Source organism: Thermobia domestica, chromosome 10 (genome assembly GCF_964235325.1).
Source record: "Thermobia domestica chromosome 10, izTheDome1.hap1.1, whole genome shotgun sequence".
Lineage (NCBI taxonomy): Eukaryota > Metazoa > Arthropoda > Insecta > Zygentoma > Lepismatidae > Thermobia > Thermobia domestica.
The window spans coordinates 115717044-115741244 of record NC_137463.1 but is presented as its reverse complement, the minus strand read 5'-3'; the positions used below and the strand labels follow the sequence as shown (position 1 = coordinate 115741244).

Below are 24201 nucleotides of genomic sequence, written 5' to 3'. Positions count from 1 at the left end.
TCAGTTACAAGAGCAACCGAACTGTGAAAATAGAACACGAAATTAATCATTTATTTGAATTTAGAAAGGTAATGAATGGAAAGTTGAAAGGTGCAGAAACTGTGACCCCAAACGGATAAGGACCACTCTTTCAAAATGGAGAATCTTCGAAATAGTAAGATGATAGACGATTGGCTATGCTGAAAGGATCGCTGGATTTTATGACAAATTTTTAGTTCAGCTTTATATATCGTACAACGTAACGATTTAAAATATCTCCCTGCTGCACTCTATATTGATGCTCGTTGAAATGAGGAAAGAATACGATGAAACAACAAACCGAAAGTGAAGGCCAGAAATGAATAATTTGTTAACTAAATATTTTGCCAAACGATGTGTGGTCCTCGGTAGTATAGTGGTTAGTATCCCCGCCTGTCACGCGGGAGACCGGGGTTCGATTCCCCGTCGGGGAGAAAAGAAATTTTGTTGATTTATGAAACGAACCTATGTTCAGCAAATACTTGCTGACTAAAATCCACCATATGACTGAGAGCTACTAGATTTGCAGCAGTGACTGATAACTTTCCCACAGTTGGAATCTAATTTCGCACACCTCCACTCGTATTTCTGGAACGTAATGAAATTTACGCACTACGGTGTTTCAGATTTTGTTGAAAACAACCAGAAAATCAAGTTGCATGCATCAAAATAATATAGCAATATCTCTTACAATTATCAGCAAAATTCACAAAGGAACAAACAAATCAGCTACAAGTTGAACACAATATTAAGGATGCTAATCACAATGTTAACTTTGTATATGGAATATTATGATCTATATTTACCTGGGTTAATAATTGAACTGGACTCTCATGAAATGCAAGAAGTAGCCTACACCTTGGACGACGGAAAAAAGAAAAAGAGCAATCCCATGTGGTCTAGTGGCTAGGATACCTGGCTTTCACCCAGGAGGCCCGGGTTCGATTCCCGGCATGGGAACCTTTTTATACTACACTTATTTCGTTCCCTACAAGAAAATATCGGACAACTTAATCTGCTTTCTACGACATGCCACACCAGCAGTAACTTGACGCAAAATAAACTGTAAAACACTTTGTATATAATTCACGTTGGTATTGAATTTTGAAACACCAACCTTTGCAAACAAAGGACCTACACTTAATATAAACAGTTAACCACAACCGATCCTTGACTATCATACAAGCTCAATATTTACTATGTAGGCCGTTTACTCAGAAGAAATGATTGCAAGAATTTTGCTTCGTTTAAGACAACCAAACTCTTGAAACATCACGCATTGACAAATACATGACATTAATTTTATCACATCACTTTCAAACAATTACATTTTCTAAATACTCATTGTTTCTCCCGCATAACCAATACGCCATCTTCATTTGAGCAATATGAAAGCTCAGAGATTCTATTTCATGGACATAATTGTTGCAATTCTATTCATGTTTTGAAGGACAAAACCAGTTAGATTGTTAAACATATATATTTCAATCAGGAGACAACATTATATTATTAGCGAGCTTTCTCCTTACTAGGCCTATGTGCCGTTAGCGTGGGAAAATGGGTTTGGTTCTCACTGGCTTGACCTGGAGGTTCATGTCACATATTGCTTTGCTAGTGAAACGATCGCTAAATTCAAACAACTTAAAATCTACCATACTATTCGAGAATGATTTTTTCTTAATAACTAAGACTTACTTTCTATATGATATTCACTTACCGTTAAGTGTTGTTGATTACGACACTTACATACATCCCTCAACTTATCGCTTTAAATATTTCTCTCAAAACTTGTTTCCAATTCTTCGTGATTAACTGATAAAATTTCGCTTACAAAACACTACGAACTTTTAATTTCCAGATCATAAAATGCGGTGATGAAAGGAAAGCTGCGAAACGGCATTGCCTTTTTCTCACCCTTCATGGAAAAAATATTTCCTCTTTGTCTCTATTTCTAATCTTTTTAGCGCTACACAACTTTATGACTTTAGTGCTCAAAACATTAATTACTATTAAAGTTGACTAATATTCTGTCACAACAATATTGTTGATTCACTTTCTTCAACTACTATTACGGTGTCTTTTCTTGCTTACTTTGTTCTTGTTCTGAAACCCTGAAAACGCAGCCCATTTGTCTAATTTGAGCTTAGCCTCGACTTATAAGAGTAAAGGAAAGGTAAACGTTGTATTATTGCGAATAGGAAGGAGAAACGTTTCTCAACAGTGAAAGGTAATTACGGTTGTATTTCGTTAAATACAATCGCAAGGATTAGCAAACTAAAACGAACATTATAATGAGAGAAATGTTTATATGAAATAATATTCTAAGCAAAGTCTATTTACAGTATACGAGAAACCACAAACAACTGAGGGATCTTATCATAAGATGAAGAATAAAAGTGGGTTTGTTATACTGGCCAGTTCTGTCTTGACGGGTTTGTTACTGTACTTTACATACGGCGATTCCGTTCGACTTCCTCACTAATGATAAATTTCGCTCGTCTTCACTAATTCAATCTTCCACAACACTATTCCCTCATATGTCTTTACTCACTGAAGAACACCACACAAATAAGAATCAGTTCTATTTGGGCTTACAGAAGAACACATGGATCTCTTGTACTGCCGCCTGGTGGCCACAGCTGATATCGTGACTCAGCTGACCATCGTATTCGGAAGGCTCCGTTCGCGTACTTGCCAACCATATGATGAAATAGGAAATATTGATTGGTTTTGTGGAAAAAAGTCAGTTACAAGAGCAACCGAACTGTGAAAATAGAACACGAAATTAATCATTTATTTGAATTTAGAAAGGTAATGAATGGAAAGTTGAAAGGTGCAGAAACTGTGACCCCAAACGGATAAGGACCACTCTTTCAAAATGGAGAATCTTCGAAATAGTAAGATGATAGACGATTGGCTATGCTGAAAGGATCGCTGGATTTTATGACAAATTTTTAGTTCAGCTTTATATATCGTACAACGTAACGATTTAAAATATCTCCCTGCTGCACTCTATATTGATGCTCGTTGAAATGAGGAAAGAATACGATGAAACAACAAACCGAAAGTGAAGGCCAGAAATGAATAATTTGTTAACTAAATATTTTGCCAAACGATGTGTGGTCCTCGGTAGTATAGTGGTTAGTATCCCCGCCTGTCACGCGGGAGACCGGGGTTCGATTCCCCGTCGGGGAGAAAAGAAATTTTGTTGATTTATGAAACGAACCTATGTTCAGCAAAAACTTGCTGACTAAAATCCACCATATGACTGAGAGCTACTAGATTTGCAGCAGTGACTGATAACTTTCCCACAGTTGGAATCTAATTTCGCACACCTCCACTCGTATTTCTGGAACGTAATGAAATTTACGCACTACGGTGTTTCAGATTTTGTTGAAAACAAACCAGAAAATCAAGTTGCATGCATCAAAATAATATAGCAATATCTCTTACAATTATCAGCAAAATTCACAAAGGAACAAACAAATCAGCTACAAGTTGAACACAATATTAAGGATGCTAATCACAATGTTAACTTTGTATATGGAATATTATGATCTATATTTACCTGGGTTAATAATTGAACTGGACTCTCATGAAATGCAAGAAGTAGCCTACACCTTGGACGACGGAAAAAAGGAAAAGAGCAATCCCATGTGGTCTAGTGGCTAGGATACCTGGCTTTCACCCAGGAGGCCCGGGTTCGATTCCCGGCATGGGAACCTTTTTATACTACACTTATTTCGTTCCCTACAAGAAAATATCGGACAACTTAATCTGCTTTCTACGACATGCCACACCAGCAGTAACTTGACGCAAAATAAACTGTAAAACACTTTGTATATAATTCACGTTGGTATTGAATTTTGAAACACCAACCTTTGCAAACAAAGGACCTACACTTAATATAAACAGTTAACCACAACCGATCCTTGACTATCATACAAGCTCAATATTTACTATGTAGGCCGTTTACTCAGAAGAAATGATTGCAAGAATTTTGCTTCGTTTAAGACAACCAAACTCTTGAAACATCACGCATTGACAAATACATGACATTAATTTTATCACATCACTTTCAAACAATTACATTTTCTAAATACTCATTGTTTCTCCCGCATAACCAATACGCCATCTTCATTTGAGCAATATGAAAGCTCAGAGATTCTATTTCATGGACATAATTGTTGCAATTCTATTCATGTTTTGAAGGACAAAACCAGTTAGATTGTTAAACATATATATTTCAATCAGGAGACAACATTATATTATTAGCGAGCTTTCTCCTTACTAGGCCTATGTGCCGTTAGCGTGGGAAAATGCTTTTGGTTCTCACTGGCTTGACCTGGAGGTTCATGTCACATATTGCTTTGCTAGTGAAACGATCGCTAAATTCAAACAACTTAAAATCTACCATACTATTCGAGAATGATTTTTTCTTAATAACTAAGACTTACTTTCTATATGATATTCACTTACCGTTAAGTGTTGTTGATTACGACACTTACATACATCCCTCAACTTATCGCTTTAAATATTTCTCTCAAAACTTGTTTCCAATTCTTCGTGATTAACTGATAAAATTTCGCTTACAAAACACTACGAACTTTTAATTTCCAGATCATAAAATGCGGTGATGAAAGGAAAGCTGCGAAACGGCATTGCCTTTTTCTCACCCTTCATGGAAAAAATATTTCCTCTTTGTCTCTATTTCTAATCTTTTTAGCGCTACACAACTTTATGACTTTAGTGCTCAAAACATTAATTACTATTAAAGTTGACTAATATTCTGTCACAACAATATTGTTGATTCACTTTCTTCAACTACTATTACGGTGTCTTTTCTTGCTTACTTTGTTCTTGTTCTGAAACCCTGAAAACGCAGCCCATTTGTCTAATTTGAGCTTAGCCTCGACTTATAAGAGTAAAGGAAAGGTAAACGTTGTATTATTGCGAATAGGAAGGAGAAACGTTTCTCAACAGTGAAAGGTAATTACGGTTGTATTTCGTTAAATACAATCGCAAGGATTAGCAAACTAAAACGAACATTATAATGAGAGAAATGTTTATATGAAATAATATTCTAAGCAAAGTCTATTTACAGTATACGAGAAACCACAAACAACTGAGGGATCTTATCATAAGATGAAGAATAAAAGTGGGTTTGTTATACTGGCCAGTTCTGTCTTGACGGGTTTGTTACTGTACTTTACATACGGCGATTCCGTTCGACTTCCTCACTAATGATAAATTTCGCTCGTCTTCACTAATTCAATCTTCCACAACACTATTCCCTCATATGTCTTTACTCACTGAAGAACACCACACAAATAAGAATCAGTTCTATTTGGGCTTACAGAAGAACACATGGATCTCTTGTACTGCCGCCTGGTGGCCACAGCTGCAATCGTGACTCAGCTGACCATCGTATTCGGAAGGCTCCGTTCGCGTACTTGCCAACCATATGATGAAATAGGAAATATTGATTGGTTTTGTGGAAAAAAGTCAGTTACAAGAGCAACCGAACTGTGAAAATAGAACACGAAATTAATCATTTATTTGAATTTAGAAAGGTAATGAATGGAAAGTTGAAAGGTGCAGAAACTGTGACCCCAAACGGATAAGGACCACTCTTTCAAAATGGAGAATCTTCGAAATAGTAAGATGATAGACGATTGGCTATGCTGAAAGGATCGCTGGATTTTATGACAAATTTTTAGTTCAGCTTTATATATCGTACAACGTAACGATTTAAAATATCTCCCTGCTGCACTCTATATTGATGCTCGTTGAAATGAGGAAAGAATACGATGAAACAACAAACCGAAAGTGAAGGCCAGAAATGAATAATTTGTTAACTAAATATTTTGCCAAACGATGTGTGGTCCTCGGTAGTATAGTGGTTAGTATCCCCGCCTGTCACGCGGGAGACCGGGGTTCGATTCCCCGTCGGGGAGAAAAGAAATTTTGTTGATTTATGAAACGAACCTATGTTCAGCAAATACTTGCTGACTAAAATCCACCATATGACTGAGAGCTACTAGATTTGCAGCAGTGACTGATAACTTTCCCACAGTTGGAATCTAATTTCGCACACCTCCACTCGTATTTCTGGAACGTAATGAAATTTACGCACTACGGTGTTTCAGATTTTGTTGAAAACAAACCAGAAAATCAAGTTGCATGCATCAAAATAATATAGCAATATCTCTTACAATTATCAGCAAAATTCACAAAGGAACAAACAAATCAGCTACAAGTTGAACACAATATTAAGGATGCTAATCACAATGTTAACTTTGTATATGGAATATTATGATCTATATTTACCTGGGTTAATAATTGAACTGGACTCTCATGAAATGCAAGAAGTAGCCTACACCTTGGACGACGGAAAAAAGAAAAAGAGCAATCCCATGTGGTCTAGTGGCTAGGATACCTGGCTTTCACCCAGGAGGCCCGGGTTCGATTCCCGGCATGGGAACCTTTTTATACTACACTTATTTCATTCCCTACAAGAAAATATCGGACAACTTAATCTGCTTTCTACGACATGCCACACCAGCAGTAACTTGACGCAAAATAAACTGTAAAACACTTTGTATATAATTCACGTTGGTATTGAATTTTGAAACACCAACCTTTGCAAACAAAGGACCTACACTTAATATAAACAGTTAACCACAACCGATCCTTGACTATCATACAAGCTCAATATTTACTATGTAGGCCGTTTACTCAGAAGAAATGATTGCAAGAATTTTGCTTCGTTTAAGACAACCAAACTCTTGAAACATCACGCATTGACAAATACATGACATTAATTTTATCACATCACTTTCAAACAATTACATTTTCTAAATACTCATTGTTTCTCCCGCATAACCAATACGCCATCTTCATTTGAGCAATATGAAAGCTCAGAGATTCTATTTCATGGACATAATTGTTGCAATTCTATTCATGTTTTGAAGGACAAAACCAGTTAGATTGTTAAACATATATATTTCAATCAGGAGACAACATTATATTATTAGCGAGCTTTCTCCTTACTAGGCCTATGTGCCGTTAGCGTGGGAAAATGGGTTTGGTTCTCACTGGCTTGACCTGGAGGTTCATGTCACATATTGCTTTGCTAGTGAAACGATCGCTAAATTCAAACAACTTAAAATCTACCATACTATTCGAGAATGATTTTTTCTTAATAACTAAGACTTACTTTCTATATGATATTCACTTACCGTTAAGTGTTGTTGATTACGACACTTACATACATCCCTCAACTTATCGCTTTAAATATTTCTCTCAAAACTTGTTTCCAATTCTTCGTGATTAACTGATAAAATTTCGCTTACAAAACACTACGAACTTTTAATTTCCAGATCATAAAATGCGGTGATGAAAGGAAAGCTGCGAAACGGCATTGCCTTTTTCTCACCCTTCATGGAAAAAATATTTCCTCTTTGTCTCTATTTCTAATCTTTTTAGCGCTACACAACTTTATGACTTTAGTGCTCAAAACATTAATTACTATTAAAGTTGACTAATATTCTGTCACAACAATATTGTTGATTCACTTTCTTCAACTACTATTACGGTGTCTTTTCTTGCTTAATTTGTTCTTGTTCTGAAACCCTGAAAACGCAGCCCATTTGTCTAATTTGAGCTTAGCCTCGACTTATAAGAGTAAAGGAAAGGTAAACGTTGTATTATTGCGAATAGGAAGGAGAAACGTTTCTCAACAGTGAAAGGTAATTACGGTTGTATTTCGTTAAATACAATCGCAAGGATTAGCAAACTAAAACGAACATTATAATGAGAGAAATGTTTATATGAAATAATATTCTAAGCAAAGTCTATTTACAGTATACGAGAAACCACAAACAACTGAGGGATCTTATCATAAGATGAAGAATAAAAGTGGGTTTGTTATACTGGCCAGTTCTGTCTTGACGGGTTTGTTACTGTACTTTACATACGGCGATTCCGTTCGACTTCCTCACTAATGATAAATTTCGCTCGTCTTCACTAATTCAATCTTCCACAACACTATTCCCTCATATGTCTTTACTCACTGAAGAACACCACACAAATAAGAATCAGTTCTATTTGGGCTTACAGAAGAACACATGGATCTCTTGTACTGCCGCCTGGTGGCCACAGCTGATATCGTGACTCAGCTGACCATCGTATTCGGAAGGCTCCGTTCGCGTACTTGCCAACCATATGATGAAATAGGAAATATTGATTGGTTTTGTGGAAAAAAGTCAGTTACAAGAGCAACCGAACTGTGAAAATAGAACACGAAATTAATCATTTATTTGAATTTAGAAAGGTAATGAATGGAAAGTTGAAAGGTGCAGAAACTGTGACCCCAAACGGATAAGGACCACTCTTTCAAAATGGAGAATCTTCGAAATAGTAAGATGATAGACGATTGGCTATGCTGAAAGGATCGCTGGATTTTATGACAAATTTTTAGTTCAGCTTTATATATCGTACAACGTAACGATTTAAAATATCTCCCTGCTGCACTCTATATTGATGCTCGTTGAAATGAGGAAAGAATACGATGAAACAACAAACCGAAAGTGAAGGCCAGAAATGAATAATTTGTTAACTAAATATTTTGCCGAACGATGTGTGGTCCTCGGTAGTCTAGTGGTTAGTATCCCCGCCTGTCACGCGGGAGACCGGGGTTCGATTCCCCGCCGGGGAGAAAAGAAATTTTGTTGATTTATGAAACGAACCTATGTTCAGCAAATACTTGCTGACTAAAATCCACCATATGACTGAGAGCTACTAGATTTGCAGCAGTGACTGATAATTCCCCACAGTTGGAATCTAATTTCGCACACCTCCACTCGTATTTCTGGAACGTAATGAAATTTACGCACTACGGTGTTTCAGATTTTGTTGAAAACAAACCAGAAAATCAAGTTGCGTGCATCAAAATAATATAGCAATATCTCTTACAATTATCAGCAAAATTCACAAAGGAACAAACAAATCAGCTACAAGTTGAACACAATATTAAGGATGCTAATCACAATGTTAACTTTGTATATGGAATATTATGATCTATATTTACCTGGGTTAATAATTGAACTGGACTCTCATGAAATGCAAGAAGTAGCCTACACCTTGGACGACGGAAAAAAGAAAAAGAGCAATCCCATGTGGTCTAGTGGCTAGGATACCTGGCTTTCACCCAGGAGGCCCGGGTTCGATTCCCGGCATGGGAACCTTTTTATACTACACTTATTTCGTTCCCTACAAGAAAATATCGGACAACTTAATCTGCTTTCTACGACATGCCACACCAGCAGTAACTTGACGCAAAATAAACTGTAAAACACTTTGTATATAATTCACGTTGGTATTGAATTTTGAAACACCAACCTTTGCAAACAAAGGACCTACACTTAATATAAACAGTTAACCACAACCGATCCTTGACTATCATACAAGCTCAATATTTACTATGTAGGCCGTTTACTCAGAAGAAATGATTGCAAGAATTTTGCTTCGTTTAAGACAACCAAACTCTTGAAACATCACGCATTGACAAATACATGACATTAATTTTATCACATCACTTTCAAACAATTACATTTTCTAAATACTCATTGTTTCTCCCGCATAACCAATACGCCATCTTCATTTGAGCAATATGAAAGCTCAGAGATTCTATTTCATGGACATAATTGTTGCAATTCTATTCATGTTTTGAAGGACAAAACCAGTTAGATTGTTAAACATATATATTTCAATCAGGAGACAACATTATATTATTAGCGAGCTTTCTCCTTACTAGGCCTATGTGCCGTTAGCGTGGGAAAATGGGTTTGGTTCTCACTGGCTTGACCTGGAGGTTCATGTCACATATTGCTTTGCTAGTGAAACGATCGCTAAATTCAAACAACTTAAAATCTACCATACTATTCGAGAATGATTTTTTCTTAATAACTAAGACTTACTTTCTATATGATATTCACTTACCGTTAAGTGTTGTTGATTACGACACTTACATACATCCCTCAACTTATCGCTTTAAATATTTCTCTCAAAACTTGTTTCCAATTCTTCGTGATTAACTGATAAAATTTCGCTTACAAAACACTACGAACTTTTAATTTCCAGATCATAAAATGCGGTGATGAAAGGAAAGCTGCGAAACGGCATTGCCTTTTTCTCACCCTTCATGGAAAAAATATTTCCTCTTTGTCTCTATTTCTAATCTTTTTAGCGCTACACAACTTTATGACTTTAGTGCTCAAAACATTAATTACTATTAAAGTTGACTAATATTCTGTCACAACAATATTGTTGATTCACTTTCTTCAACTACTATTACGGTGTCTTTTCTTGCTTACTTTGTTCTTGTTCTGAAACCCTGAAAACGCAGCCCATTTGTCTAATTTGAGCTTAGCCTCGACTTATAAGAGTAAAGGAAAGGTAAACGTTGTATTATTGCGAATAGGAAGGAGAAACGTTTCTCAACAGTGAAAGGTAATTACGGTTGTATTTCGTTAAATACAATCGCAAGGATTAGCAAACTAAAACGAACATTATAATGAGAGAAATGTTTATATGAAATAATATTCTAAGCAAAGTCTATTTACAGTATACGAGAAACCACAAACAACTGAGGGATCTTATCATAAGATGAAGAATAAAAGTGGGTTTGTTATACTGGCCAGTTCTGTCTTGACGGGTTTGTTACTGTACTTTACATACGGCGATTCCGTTCGACTTCCTCACTAATGATAAATTTCGCTCGTCTTCACTAATTCAATCTTCCACAACACTATTCCCTCATATGTCTTTACTCACTGAAGAACACCACACAAATAAGAATCAGTTCTATTTGGGCTTACAGAAGAACACATGGATCTCTTGTACTGCCGCCTGGTGGCCACAGCTGATATCGTGACTCAGCTGACCATCGTATTCGGAAGGCTCCGTTCGCGTACTTGCCAACCATATGATGAAATAGGAAATATTGATTGGTTTTGTGGAAAAAAGTCAGTTACAAGAGCAACCGAACTGTGAAAATAGAACACGAAATTAATCATTTATTTGAATTTAGAAAGGTAATGAATGGAAAGTTGAAAGGTGCAGAAACTGTGACCCCAAACGGATAAGGACCACTCTTTCAAAATGGAGAATCTTCGAAATAGTAAGATGATAGACGATTGGCTATGCTGAAAGGATCGCTGGATTTTATGACAAATTTTTAGTTCAGCTTTATATATCGTACAACGTAACGATTTAAAATATCTCCCTGCTGCACTCTATATTGATGCTCGTTGAAATGAGGAAAGAATACGATGAAACAACAAACCGAAAGTGAAGGCCAGAAATGAATAATTTGTTAACTAAATATTTTGACAAACGATGTGTGGTCCTCGGTAGTATAGTGGTTAGTATCCCCGCCTGTCACGCGGGAGACCGGGGTTCGATTCCCCGTCGGGGAGAAAAGAAATTTTGTTGATTTATGAAACGAACCTATGTTCAGCAAATACTTGCTGACTAAAATCCACCATATGACTGAGAGCTACTAGATTTGCAGCAGTGACTGATAATTCCCCACAGTTGGAATCTAATTTCGCACACCTCCACTCGTATTTCTGGAACGTAATGAAATTTACGCACTACGGTGTTTCAGATTTTGTTGAAAACAAACCAGAAAATCAAGTTGCATGCATCAAAATAATATAGCAATATCTCTTACAATTATCAGCAAAATTCACAAAGGAACAAACAAATCAGCTACAAGTTGAACACAATATTAAGGATGCTAATCACAATGTTAACTTTGTATATGGAATATTATGATCTATATTTACCTGGGTTAATAATTGAACTGGACTCTCATGAAATGCAAGAAGTAGCCTACACCTTGGACGACGGAAAAAAGAAAAAGAGCAATCCCATGTGGTCTAGTGGCTAGGATACCTGGCTTTCACCCAGGAGGCCCGGGTTCGATTCCCGGCATGGGAACCTTTTTATACTACACTTATTTCATTCCCTACAAGAAAATATCGGACAACTTAATCTGCTTTCTACGACATGCCACACCAGCAGTAACTTGACGCAAAATAAACTGTAAAACACTTTGTATATAATTCACGTTGGTATTGAATTTTGAAACACCAACCTTTGCAAACAAAGGACCTACACTTAATATAAACAGTTAACCACAACCGATCCTTGACTATCATACAAGCTCAATATTTACTATGTAGGCCGTTTACTCAGAAGAAATGATTGCAAGAATTTTGCTTCGTTTAAGACAACCAAACTCTTGAAACATCACGCATTGACAAATACATGACATTAATTTTATCACATCACTTTCAAACAATTACATTTTCTAAATACTCATTGTTTCTCCCGCATAACCAATACGCCATCTTCATTTGAGCAATATGAAAGCTCAGAGATTCTATTTCATGGACATAATTGTTGCAATTCTATTCATGTTTTGAAGGACAAAACCAGTTAGATTGTTAAACATATATATTTCAATCAGGAGACAACATTATATTATTAGCGAGCTTTCTCCTTACTAGGCCTATGTGCCGTTAGCGTGGGAAAATGGGTTTGGTTCTCACTGGCTTGACCTGGAGGTTCATGTCACATATTGCTTTGCTAGTGAAACGATCGCTAAATTCAAACAACTTAAAATCTACCATACTATTCGAGAATGATTTTTTCTTAATAACTAAGACTTACTTTCTATATGATATTCACTTACCGTTAAGTGTTGTTGATTACGACACTTACATACATCCCTCAACTTATCGCTTTAAATATTTCTCTCAAAACTTGTTTCCAATTCTTCGTGATTAACTGATAAAATTTCGCTTACAAAACACTACGAACTTTTAATTTCCAGATCATAAAATGCGGTGATGAAAGGAAAGCTGCGAAACGGCATTGCCTTTTTCTCACCCTTCATGGAAAAAATATTTCCTCTTTGTCTCTATTTCTAATCTTTTTAGCGCTACACAACTTTATGACTTTAGTGCTCAAAACATTAATTACTATTAAAGTTGACTAATATTCTGTCACAACAATATTGTTGATTCACTTTCTTCAACTACTATTACGGTGTCTTTTCTTGCTTACTTTGTTCTTGTTCTGAAACCCTGAAAACGCAGCCCATTTGTCTAATTTGAGCTTAGCCTCGACTTATAAGAGTAAAGGAAAGGTAAACGTTGTATTATTGCGAATAGGAAGGAGAAACGTTTCTCAACAGTGAAAGGTAATTACGGTTGTATTTCGTTAAATACAATCGCAAGGATTAGCAAACTAAAACGAACATTATAATGAGAGAAATGTTTATATGAAATAATATTCTAAGCAAAGTCTATTTACAGTATACGAGAAACCACAAACAACTGAGGGATCTTATCATAAGATGAAGAATAAAAGTGGGTTTGTTATACTGGCCAGTTCTGTCTTGACGGGTTTGTTACTGTACTTTACATACGGCGATTCCGTTCGACTTCCTCACTAATGATAAATTTCGCTCGTCTTCACTAATTCAATCTTCCACAACACTATTCCCTCATATGTCTTTACTCACTGAAGAACACCACACAAATAAGAATCAGTTCTATTTGGGCTTACAGAAGAACACATGGATCTCTTGTACTGCCGCCTGGTGGCCACAGCTGATATCGTGACTCAGCTGACCATCGTATTCGGAAGGCTCCGTTCGCGTACTTGCCAACCATATGATGAAATAGGAAATATTGATTGGTTTTGTGGAAAAAAGTCAGTTACAAGAGCAACCGAACTGTGAAAATAGAACACGAAATTAATCATTTATTTGAATTTAGAAAGGTAATGAATGGAAAGTTGAAAGGTGCAGAAACTGTGACCCCAAACGGATAAGGACCACTCTTTCAAAATGGAGAATCTTCGAAATAGTAAGATGATAGACGATTGGCTATGCTGAAAGGATCGCTGGATTTTATGACAAATTTTTAGTTCAGCTTTATATATCGTACAACGTAACGATTTAAAATATCTCCCTGCTGCACTCTATATTGATGCTCGTTGAAATGAGGAAAGAATACGATGAAACAACAAACCGAAAGTGAAGGCCAGAAATGAATAATTTGTTAACTAAATATTTTGACAAACGATGTGTGGTCCTCGGTAGTATAGTGGTTAGTATCCCCGCCTGTCACGCGGGAGACCGGGGTTCGATTCCCCGTCGGGGAGAAAAGAAATTTTGTTGATTTATGAAACGAACCTATGTTCAGCAAATACTTGCTGACTAAAATCCACCATATGACTGAGAGCTACTAGATTTGCAGCAGTGACTGATAACTTTCCCACAGTTGGAATCTAATTTCGCACACCTCCACTCGTATTTCTGGAACGTAATGAAATTTACGCACTACGGTGTTTCAGATTTTGTTGAAAACAAACCAGAAAATCAAGTTGCATGCATCAAAATAATATAGCAATATCTCTTACAATTATCAGCAAAATTCACAAAGGAACAAACAAATCAGCTACAAGTTGAACACAATATTAAGGATGCTAATCACAATGTTAACTTTGTATATGGAATATTATGATCTATATTTACCTGGGTTAATAATTGAACTGGACTCTCATGAAATGCAAGAAGTAGCCTACACCTTGGACGACGGAAAAAAGAAAAAGAGCAATCCCATGTGGTCTAGTGGCTAGGATACCTGGCTTTCACCCAGGAGGCCCGGGTTCGATTCCCGGCATGGGAACCTTTTTATACTACACTTATTTCATTCCCTACAAGAAAATATCGGACAACTTAATCTGCTTTCTACGACATGCCACACCAGCAGTAACTTGACGCAAAATAAACTGTAAAACACTTTGTATATAATTCACGTTGGTATTGAATTTTGAAACACCAACCTTTGCAAACAAAGGACCTACACTTAATATAAACAGTTAACCACAACCGATCCTTGACTATCATACAAGCTCAATATTTACTATGTAGGCCGTTTACTCAGAAGAAATGATTGCAAGAATTTTGCTTCGTTTAAGACAACCAAACTCTTGAAACATCACGCATTGACAAATACATGACATTAATTTTATCACATCACTTTCAAACAATTACATTTTCTAAATACTCATTGTTTCTCCCGCATAACCAATACGCCATCTTCATTTGAGCAATATGAAAGCTCAGAGATTCTATTTCATGGACATAATTGTTGCAATTCTATTCATGTTTTGAAGGACAAAACCAGTTAGATTGTTAAACATATATATTTCAATCAGGAGACAACATTATATTATTAGCGAGCTTTCTCCTTACTAGGCCTATGTGCCGTTAGCGTGGGAAAATGGGTTTGGTTCTCACTGGCTTGACCTGGAGGTTCATGTCACATATTGCTTTGCTAGTGAAACGATCGCTAAATTCAAACAACTTAAAATCTACCATACTATTCGAGAATGATTTTTTCTTAATAACTAAGACTTACTTTCTATATGATATTCACTTACCGTTAAGTGTTGTTGATTACGACACTTACATACATCCCTCAACTTATCGCTTTAAATATTTCTCTCAAAACTTGTTTCCAATTCTTCGTGATTAACTGATAAAATTTCGCTTACAAAACACTACGAACTTTTAATTTCCAGATCATAAAATGCGGTGATGAAAGGAAAGCTGCGAAACGGCATTGCCTTTTTCTCACCCTTCATGGAAAAAATATTTCCTCTTTGTCTCTATTTCTAATCTTTTTAGCGCTACACAACTTTATGACTTTAGTGCTCAAAACATTAATTACTATTAAAGTTGACTAATATTCTGTCACAACAATATTGTTGATTCACTTTCTTCAACTACTATTACGGTGTCTTTTCTTGCTTACTTTGTTCTTGTTCTGAAACCCTGAAAACGCAGCCCATTTGTCTAATTTGAGCTTAGCCTCGACTTATAAGAGTAAAGGAAAGGTAAACGTTGTATTATTGCGAATAGGAAGGAGAAACGTTTCTCAACAGTGAAAGGTAATTACGGTTGTATTTCGTTAAATACAATCGCAAGGATTAGCAAACTAAAACGAACATTATAATGAGAGAAATGTTTATATGAAATAATATTCTAAGCAAAGTCTATTTACAGTATACGAGAAACCACAAACAACTGAGGGATCTTATCATAAGATGAAGAATAAAAGTGGGTTTGTTATACTGGCCAGTTCTGTCTTGACGGGTTTGTTACTGTACTTTACATACGGCGATTCCGTTCGACTTCCTCACTAATGATAAATTTCGCTCGTCTTCACTAATTCAATCTTCCACAACACTATTCCCTCATATGTCTTTACTCACTGAAGAACACCACACAAATAAGAATCAGTTCTATTTGGGCTTACAGAAGAACACATGGATCTCTTGTACTGCCGCCTGGTGGCCACAGCTGATATCGTGACTCAGCTGACCATCGTATTCGGAAGGCTCCGTTCGCGTACTTGCCAACCATATGATGAAATAGGAAATATTGATTGGTTTTGTGGAAAAAAGTCAGTTACAAGAGCAACCGAACTGTGAAAATAGAACACGAAATTAATCATTTATTTGAATTTAGAAAGGTAATGAATGGAAAGTTGAAAGGTGCAGAAACTGTGACCCCAAACGGATAAGGACCACTCTTTCAAAATGGAGAATCTTCGAAATAGTAAGATGATAGACGATTGGCTATGCTGAAAGGATCGCTGGATTTTATGACAAATTTTTAGTTCAGTTTATATATCGTACAACGTAACGATTTAAAATATCTCCCTGCTGCACTCTATATTGATGCTCGTTGAAATGAGGAAAGAATACGATGAAACAACAAACCGAAAGTGAAGGCCAGAAATGAATAATTTGTTAACTAAATATTTTGCCGAACGATGTGTGGTCCTCGGTAGTATAGTGGTTAGTATCCCCGCCTGTCACGCGGGAGACCGGGGTTCGATTCCCCGCCGGGGAGAAAAGAAATTTTGTTGATTTATGAAACGAACCTATGTTCAGCAAATACTTGCTGACTAAAATCCACCATATGACTGAGAGCTACTAGATTTGCAGCAGTGACTGATAATTCCCCACAGTTGGAATCTAATTTCGCACACCTCCACTCGTATTTCTGGAACGTAATGAAATTTACGCACTACGGTGTTTCAGATTTTGTTGAAAACAAAACCAGAAAATCAAGTTGCGTGCATCAAAATAATATAGCAATATCTCTTACAATTATCAGCAAAATTCACAAAGGAACAAACAAATCAGCTACAAGTTGAACACAATATTAAGGATGCTAATCACAATGTTAACTTTGTATATGGAATATTATGATCTATATTTACCTGGGTTAATAATTGAACTGGACTCTCATGAAATGCAAGAAGTAGCCTACACCTTGGACGACGGAAAAAAGAAAAAGAGCAATCCCATGTGGTCTAGTGGCTAGGATACCTGGCTTTCACCCAGGAGGCCCGGGTTCGATTCCCGGCATGGGAACCTTTTTATACTACACTTATTTCGTTCCCTACAAGAAAATATCGGACAACTTAATCTGCTTTCTACGACATGCCACACCAGCAGTAACTTGACGCAAAATAAACTGTAAAACACTTTGTATATAATTCACGTTGGTATTGAATTTTGAAACACCAACCTTTGCAAACAAAGGACCTACACTTAATATAAACAGTTAACCACAACCGATCCTTGACTATCATACAAGCTCAATATTTACTATGTAGGCCGTTTACTCAGAAGAAATGATTGCAAGAATTTTGCTTCGTTTAAGACAACCAAACTCTTGAAACATCACGCATTGACAAATACATGACATTAATTTTATCACATCACTTTCAAACAATTACATTTTCTAAATACTCATTGTTTCTCCCGCATAACCAATACGCCATCTTCATTTGAGCAATATGAAAGCTCAGAGATTCTATTTCATGGACATAATTGTTGCAATTCTATTCATGTTTTGAAGGACAAAACCAGTTAGATTGTTAAACATATATATTTCAATCAGGAGACAACATTATATTATTAGCGAGCTTTCTCCTTACTAGGCCTATGTGCCGTTAGCGTGGGAAAATGGGTTTGGTTCTCACTGGCTTGACCTGGAGGTTCATGTCACATATTGCTTTGCTAGTGAAACGATCGCTAAATTCAAACAACTTAAAATCTACCATACTATTCGAGAATGATTTTTTCTTAATAACTAAGACTTACTTTCTATATGATATTCACTTACCGTTAAGTGTTGTTGATTACGACACTTACATACATCCCTCAACTTATCGCTTTAAATATTTCTCTCAAAACTTGTTTCCAATTCTTCGTGATTAACTGATAAAATTTCGCTTACAAAACACTACGAACTTTTAATTTCCAGATCATAAAATGCGGTGATGAAAGGAAAGCTGCGAAACGGCATTGCCTTTTTCTCACCCTTCATGGAAAAAATATTTCCTCTTTGTCTCTATTTCTAATCTTTTTAGCGCTACACAACTTTATGACTTTAGTGCTCAAAACATTAATTACTATTAAAGTTGACTAATATTCTGTCACAACAATATTGTTGATTCACTTTCTTCAACTACTATTACGGTGTCTTTTCTTGCTTACTTTGTTCTTGTTCTGAAACCCTGAAAACGCAGCCCATTTGTCTAATTTGAGCTTAGCCTCGACTTATAAGAGTAAAGGAAAGGTAAACGTTGTATTATTGCGAATAGGAAGGAGAAACGTTTCTCAACAGTGAAAGGTAATTACGGTTGTATTTCGTTAAATACAATCGCAAGGATTAGCAAACTAAAACGAACATTATAATGAGAGAAATGTTTATATGAAATAATATTCTAAGCAAAGTCTATTTACAGTATACGAGAAACCACAAACAACTGAGGGATCTTATCATAAGATGAAGAATAAAAGTGGGTTTGTTATACTGGCCAGTTCTGTCTTGACGGGTTTGTTACTGTACTTTACATACGGCGATTCCGTTCGACTTCCTCACTAATGATAAATTTCGCTCGTCTTCACTAATTCAATCTTCCACAACACTATTCCCTCATATGTCTTTACTCACTGAAGAACACCACACAAATAAGAATCAGTTCTATTTGGGCTTACAGAAGAACACATGGATCTCTTGTACTGCCGCCTGGTGGCCACAGCTGATATCGTGACTCAGCTGACCATCGTATTCGGAAGGCTCCGTTCGCGTACTTGCCAACCATATGATGAAATAGGAAATATTGATTGGTTTTGTGGAAAAAAGTCAGTTACAAGAGCAACCGAACTGTGAAAATAGAACACGAAATTAATCATTTATTTGAATTTAGAAAGGTAATGAATGGAAAGTTGAAAGGTGCAGAAACTGTGACCCCAAACGGATAAGGACCACTCTTTCAAAATGGAGAATCTTCGAAATAGTAAGATGATAGACGATTGGCTATGCTGAAAGGATCGCTGGATTTTATGACAAATTTTTAGTTCAGCTTTATATATCGTACAACGTAACGATTTAAAATATCTCCCTGCTGCACTCTATATTGATGCTCGTTGAAATGAGGAAAGAATACGATGAAACAACAAACCGAAAGTGAAGGCCAGAAATGAATAATTTGTTAACTAAATATTTTGCCAAACGATGTGTGGTCCTCGGTAGTATAGTGGTTAGTATCCCCGCCTGTCACGCGGGAGACCGGGGTTCGATTCCCCGTCGGGGAGAAAAGAAATTTTGTTGATTTATGAAACGAACCTATGTTCAGCAAATACTTGCTGACTAAAATCCACCATATGACTGAGAGCTACTAGATTTGCAGCAGTGACTGATAACTTTCCCACAGTTGGAATCTAATTTCGCACACCTCCACTCGTATTTCTGGAACGTAATGAAATTTACGCACTACGGTGTTTCAGATTTTGTTGAAAACAAACCAGAAAATCAAGTTGCATGCATCAAAATAATATAGCAATATCTCTTACAATTATCAGCAAAATTCACAAAGGAACAAACAAATCAGCTACAAGTTGAACACAATATTAAGGATGCTAATCACAATGTTAACTTTGTATATGGAATATTATGATCTATATTTACCTGGGTTAATAATTGAACTGGACTCTCATGAAATGCAAGAAGTAGCCTACACCTTGGACGACGGAAAAAAGGAAAAGAGCAATCCCATGTGGTCTAGTGGCTAGGATACCTGGCTTTCACCCAGGAGGCCCGGGTTCGATTCCCGGCATGGGAACCTTTTTATACTACACTTATTTCATTCCCTACAAGAAAATATCGGACAACTTAATCTGCTTTCTACGACATGCCACACCAGCAGTAACTTGACGCAAAATAAACTGTAAAACAGTTTGTATATAATTCACGTTGGTATTGAATTTTGAAACACCAACCTTTGCAAACAAAGGACCTACACTTAATATAAACAGTTAACCACAACCGATCCTTGACTATCATACAAGCTCAATATTTACTATGTAGGCCGTTTACTCAGAAGAAATGATTGCAAGAATTTTGCTTCGTTTAAGACAACCAAACTCTTGAAACATCACGCATTGACAAATACATGACATTAATTTTATCACATCACTTTCAAACAATTACATTTTCTAAATACTCATTGTTTCTCCCGCATAACCAATACGCCATCTTCATTTGAGCAATATGAAAGCTCAGAGATTCTATTTCATGGACATAATTGTTGCAATTCTATTCATGTTTTGAAGGACAAAACCAGTTAGATTGTTAAACATATATATTTCAATCAGGAGACAACATTATATTATTAGCGAGCTTTCTCCTTACTAGGCCTATGTGCCGTTAGCGTGGGAAAATGGGTTTGGTTCTCACTGGCTTGACCTGGAGGTTCATGTCACATATTGCTTTGCTAGTGAAACGATCGCTAAATTCAAACAACTTAAAATCTACCATACTATTCGAGAATGATTTTTTCTTAATAACTAAGACTTACTTTCTATATGATATTCACTTACCGTTAAGTGTTGTTGATTACGACACTTACATACATCCCTCAACTTATCGGTTTAAATATTTCTCTCAAAACTTGTTTCCAATTCTTCGTGATTAACTGATAAAATTTCGCTTACAAAACACTACGAACTTTTAATTTCCAGATCATAAAATGCGGTGATGAAAGGAAAGCTGCGAAACGGCATTGCCTTTTTCTCACCCTTCATGGAAAAAATATTTCCTCTTTGTCTCTATTTCTAATCTTTTTAGCGCTACACAACTTTATGACTTTAGTGCTCAAAACATTAATTACTATTAAAGTTGACTAATATTCTGTCACAACAATATTGTTGATTCACTTTCTTCAACTACTATTACGGTGTCTTTTCTTGCTTACTTTGTTCTTGTTCTGAAACCCTGAAAACGCAGCCCATTTGTCTAATTTGAGCTTAGCCTCGACTTATAAGAGTAAAGGAAAGGTAAACGTTGTATTATTGCGAATAGGAAGGAGAAACGTTTCTCAACAGTGAAAGGTAATTACGGTTGTATTTCGTTAAATACAATCGCAAGGATTAGCAAACTAAAACGAACATTATAATGAGAGAAATGTTTATATGAAATAATATTCTAAGCAAAGTCTATTTACAGTATACGAGAAACCACAAACAACTGAGGGATCTTATCATAAGATGAAGAATAAAAGTGGGTTTGTTATACTGGCCAGTTCTGTCTTGACGGGTTTGTTACTGTACTTTACATACGGCGATTCCGTTCGACTTCCTCACTAATGATAAATTTCGCTCGTCTTCACTAATTCAATCTTCCACAACACTATTCCCTCATATGTCTTTACTCACTGAAGAACACCACACAAATAAGAATCAGTTCTATTTGGGCTTACAGAAGAACACATGGATCTCTTGTACTGCCGCCTGGTGGCCACAGCTGATATCGTGACTCAGCTGACCATCGTATTCGGAAGGCTCCGTTCGCGTACTTGCCAACCATATGATGAAATAGGAAATATTGATTGGTTTTGTGGAAAAAAGTCAGTTACAAGAGCAACCGAACTGTGAAAATAGAACACGAAATTAATCATTTATTTGAATTTAGAAAGGTAATGAATGGAAAGTTGAAAGGTGCAGAAACTGTGACCCCAAACGGATAAGGACCACTCTTTCAAAATGGAGAATCTTCGAAATAGTAAGATGATAGACGATTGGCTATGCTGAAAGGATCGCTGGATTTTATGACAAATTTTTAGTTCAGTTTATATATCGTACAACGTAACGATTTAAAATATCTCCCTGCTGCACTCTATATTGATGCTCGTTGAAATGAGGAAAGAATACGATGAAACAACAAACCGAAAGTGAAGGCCAGAAATGAATAATTTGTTAACTAAATATTTTGCCAAACGATGTGTGGTCCTCGGTAGTATAGTGGTTAGTATCCCCGCCTGTCACGCGGGAGACCGGGGTTCGATTCCCCGCCGGGGAGAAAAGAAATTTTGTTGATTTATGAAACGAACCTATGTTCAGCAAATACTTGCTGACTAAAATCCACCATATGACTGAGAGCTACTAGATTTGCAGCAGTGACTGATAATTCCCCACAGTTGGAATCTAATTTCGCACACCTCCACTCGTATTTCTGGAACGTAATGAAATTTACGCACTACGGTGTTTCAGATTTTGTTGAAAACAAACCAGAAAATCAAGTTGCATGCATCAAAATAATATAGCAATATCTCTTACAATTATCAGCAAAATTCACAAAGGAACAAACAAATCAGCTACAAGTTGAACACAATATTAAGGATGCTAATCACAATGTTAACTTTGTATATGGAATATTATGATCTATATTTACCTGGGTTAATAATTGAACTGGACTCTCATGAAATGCAAGAAGTAGCCTACACCTTGGACGACGGAAAAAAGAAAAAGAGCAATCCCATGTGGTCTAGTGGCTAGGATACCTGGCTTTCACCCAGGAGGCCCGGGTTCGATTCCCGGCATGGGAACCTTTTTATACTACACTTATTTCGTTCCCTACAAGAAAATATCGGACAACTTAATCTGCTTTCTACGACATGCCACACCAGCAGTAACTTGACGCAAAATAAACTGTAAAACACTTTGTATATAATTCACGTTGGTATTGAATTTTGAAACACCAACCTTTGCAAACAAAGGACCTACACTTAATATAAACAGTTAACCACAACCGATCCTTGACTATCATACAAGCTCAATATTTACTATGTAGGCCGTTTACTCAGAAGAAATGATTGCAAGAATTTTGCTTCGTTTAAGACAACCAAACTCTTGAAACATCACGCATTGACAAATACATGACATTAATTTTATCACATCACTTTCAAACAATTACATTTTCTAAATACTCATTGTTTCTCCCGCATAACCAATACGCCATCTTCATTTGAGCAATATGAAAGCTCAGAGATTCTATTTCATGGACATAATTGTTGCAATTCTATTCATGTTTTGAAGGACAAAACCAGTTAGATTGTTAAACATATATATTTCAATCAGGAGACAACATTATATTATTAGCGAGCTTTCTCCTTACTAGGCCTATGTGCCGTTAGCGTGGGAAAATGGGTTTGGTTCTCACTGGCTTGACCTGGAGGTTCATGTCACATATTGCTTTGCTAGTGAAACGATCGCTAAATTCAAACAACTTAAAATCTACCATACTATTCGAGAATGATTTTTTCTTAATAACTAAGACTTACTTTCTATATGATATTCACTTACCGTTAAGTGTTGTTGATTACGACACTTACATACATCCCTCAACTTATCGCTTTAAATATTTCTCTCAAAACTTGTTTCCAATTCTTCGTGATTAACTGATAAAATTTCGCTTACAAAACACTACGAACTTTTAATTTCCAGATCATAAAATGCGGTGATGAAAGGAAAGCTGCGAAACGGCATTGCCTTTTTCTCACCCTTCATGGAAAAAATATTTCCTCTTTGTCTCTATTTCTAATCTTTTTAGCGCTACACAACTTTATGACTTTAGTGCTCAAAACATTAATTACTATTAAAGTTGACTAATATTCTGTCACAACAATATTGTTGATTCACTTTCTTCAACTACTATTACGGTGTCTTTTCTTGCTTACT

General features: G+C 36.3%; 18 non-coding genes across 18 annotated transcripts; all 18 read left to right on the top strand.

The window, feature by feature from the left end:
• The first annotated feature begins 380 nt into the window (after positions 1-380).
• On the top strand, positions 381-452 carry TRNAD-GUC (transfer RNA aspartic acid (anticodon GUC)). The gene has a single exon. It is a non-coding gene; the product is annotated as a tRNA-Asp (tRNA).
• A 454-nt stretch (positions 453-906) lies between these two features.
• On the top strand, positions 907-978 carry TRNAE-UUC (transfer RNA glutamic acid (anticodon UUC)). Its single transcript has one exon. It is a non-coding gene; the product is annotated as a tRNA-Glu (tRNA).
• Positions 979-3141: 2163 nt separating this feature from the next.
• Positions 3142-3213, top strand: TRNAD-GUC (transfer RNA aspartic acid (anticodon GUC)). The gene has a single exon. It is a non-coding gene; the product is annotated as a tRNA-Asp (tRNA).
• Positions 3214-3668: 455 nt separating this feature from the next.
• Positions 3669-3740, top strand: TRNAE-UUC (transfer RNA glutamic acid (anticodon UUC)). The gene has a single exon. It is a non-coding gene; the product is annotated as a tRNA-Glu (tRNA).
• A 2163-nt stretch (positions 3741-5903) lies between these two features.
• TRNAD-GUC (transfer RNA aspartic acid (anticodon GUC)) lies at positions 5904-5975 on the top strand. The gene has a single exon. It is a non-coding gene; the product is annotated as a tRNA-Asp (tRNA).
• Positions 5976-6430: 455 nt separating this feature from the next.
• Positions 6431-6502, top strand: TRNAE-UUC (transfer RNA glutamic acid (anticodon UUC)). The gene has a single exon. It is a non-coding gene; the product is annotated as a tRNA-Glu (tRNA).
• Positions 6503-8665: 2163 nt separating this feature from the next.
• On the top strand, positions 8666-8737 carry TRNAD-GUC (transfer RNA aspartic acid (anticodon GUC)). Its single transcript has one exon. It is a non-coding gene; the product is annotated as a tRNA-Asp (tRNA).
• Positions 8738-9191: 454 nt separating this feature from the next.
• TRNAE-UUC (transfer RNA glutamic acid (anticodon UUC)) lies at positions 9192-9263 on the top strand. Its single transcript has one exon. It is a non-coding gene; the product is annotated as a tRNA-Glu (tRNA).
• Positions 9264-11426: 2163 nt separating this feature from the next.
• TRNAD-GUC (transfer RNA aspartic acid (anticodon GUC)) lies at positions 11427-11498 on the top strand. The gene has a single exon. It is a non-coding gene; the product is annotated as a tRNA-Asp (tRNA).
• A 454-nt stretch (positions 11499-11952) lies between these two features.
• Positions 11953-12024, top strand: TRNAE-UUC (transfer RNA glutamic acid (anticodon UUC)). Its single transcript has one exon. It is a non-coding gene; the product is annotated as a tRNA-Glu (tRNA).
• A 2163-nt stretch (positions 12025-14187) lies between these two features.
• Positions 14188-14259, top strand: TRNAD-GUC (transfer RNA aspartic acid (anticodon GUC)). Its single transcript has one exon. It is a non-coding gene; the product is annotated as a tRNA-Asp (tRNA).
• Positions 14260-14714: 455 nt separating this feature from the next.
• On the top strand, positions 14715-14786 carry TRNAE-UUC (transfer RNA glutamic acid (anticodon UUC)). Its single transcript has one exon. It is a non-coding gene; the product is annotated as a tRNA-Glu (tRNA).
• A 2162-nt stretch (positions 14787-16948) lies between these two features.
• Positions 16949-17020, top strand: TRNAD-GUC (transfer RNA aspartic acid (anticodon GUC)). Its single transcript has one exon. It is a non-coding gene; the product is annotated as a tRNA-Asp (tRNA).
• Positions 17021-17475: 455 nt separating this feature from the next.
• TRNAE-UUC (transfer RNA glutamic acid (anticodon UUC)) lies at positions 17476-17547 on the top strand. The gene has a single exon. It is a non-coding gene; the product is annotated as a tRNA-Glu (tRNA).
• A 2163-nt stretch (positions 17548-19710) lies between these two features.
• Positions 19711-19782, top strand: TRNAD-GUC (transfer RNA aspartic acid (anticodon GUC)). Its single transcript has one exon. It is a non-coding gene; the product is annotated as a tRNA-Asp (tRNA).
• Positions 19783-20237: 455 nt separating this feature from the next.
• On the top strand, positions 20238-20309 carry TRNAE-UUC (transfer RNA glutamic acid (anticodon UUC)). The gene has a single exon. It is a non-coding gene; the product is annotated as a tRNA-Glu (tRNA).
• A 2162-nt stretch (positions 20310-22471) lies between these two features.
• TRNAD-GUC (transfer RNA aspartic acid (anticodon GUC)) lies at positions 22472-22543 on the top strand. Its single transcript has one exon. It is a non-coding gene; the product is annotated as a tRNA-Asp (tRNA).
• A 454-nt stretch (positions 22544-22997) lies between these two features.
• Positions 22998-23069, top strand: TRNAE-UUC (transfer RNA glutamic acid (anticodon UUC)). Its single transcript has one exon. It is a non-coding gene; the product is annotated as a tRNA-Glu (tRNA).
• Positions 23070-24201: the final 1132 nt, after the last annotated feature.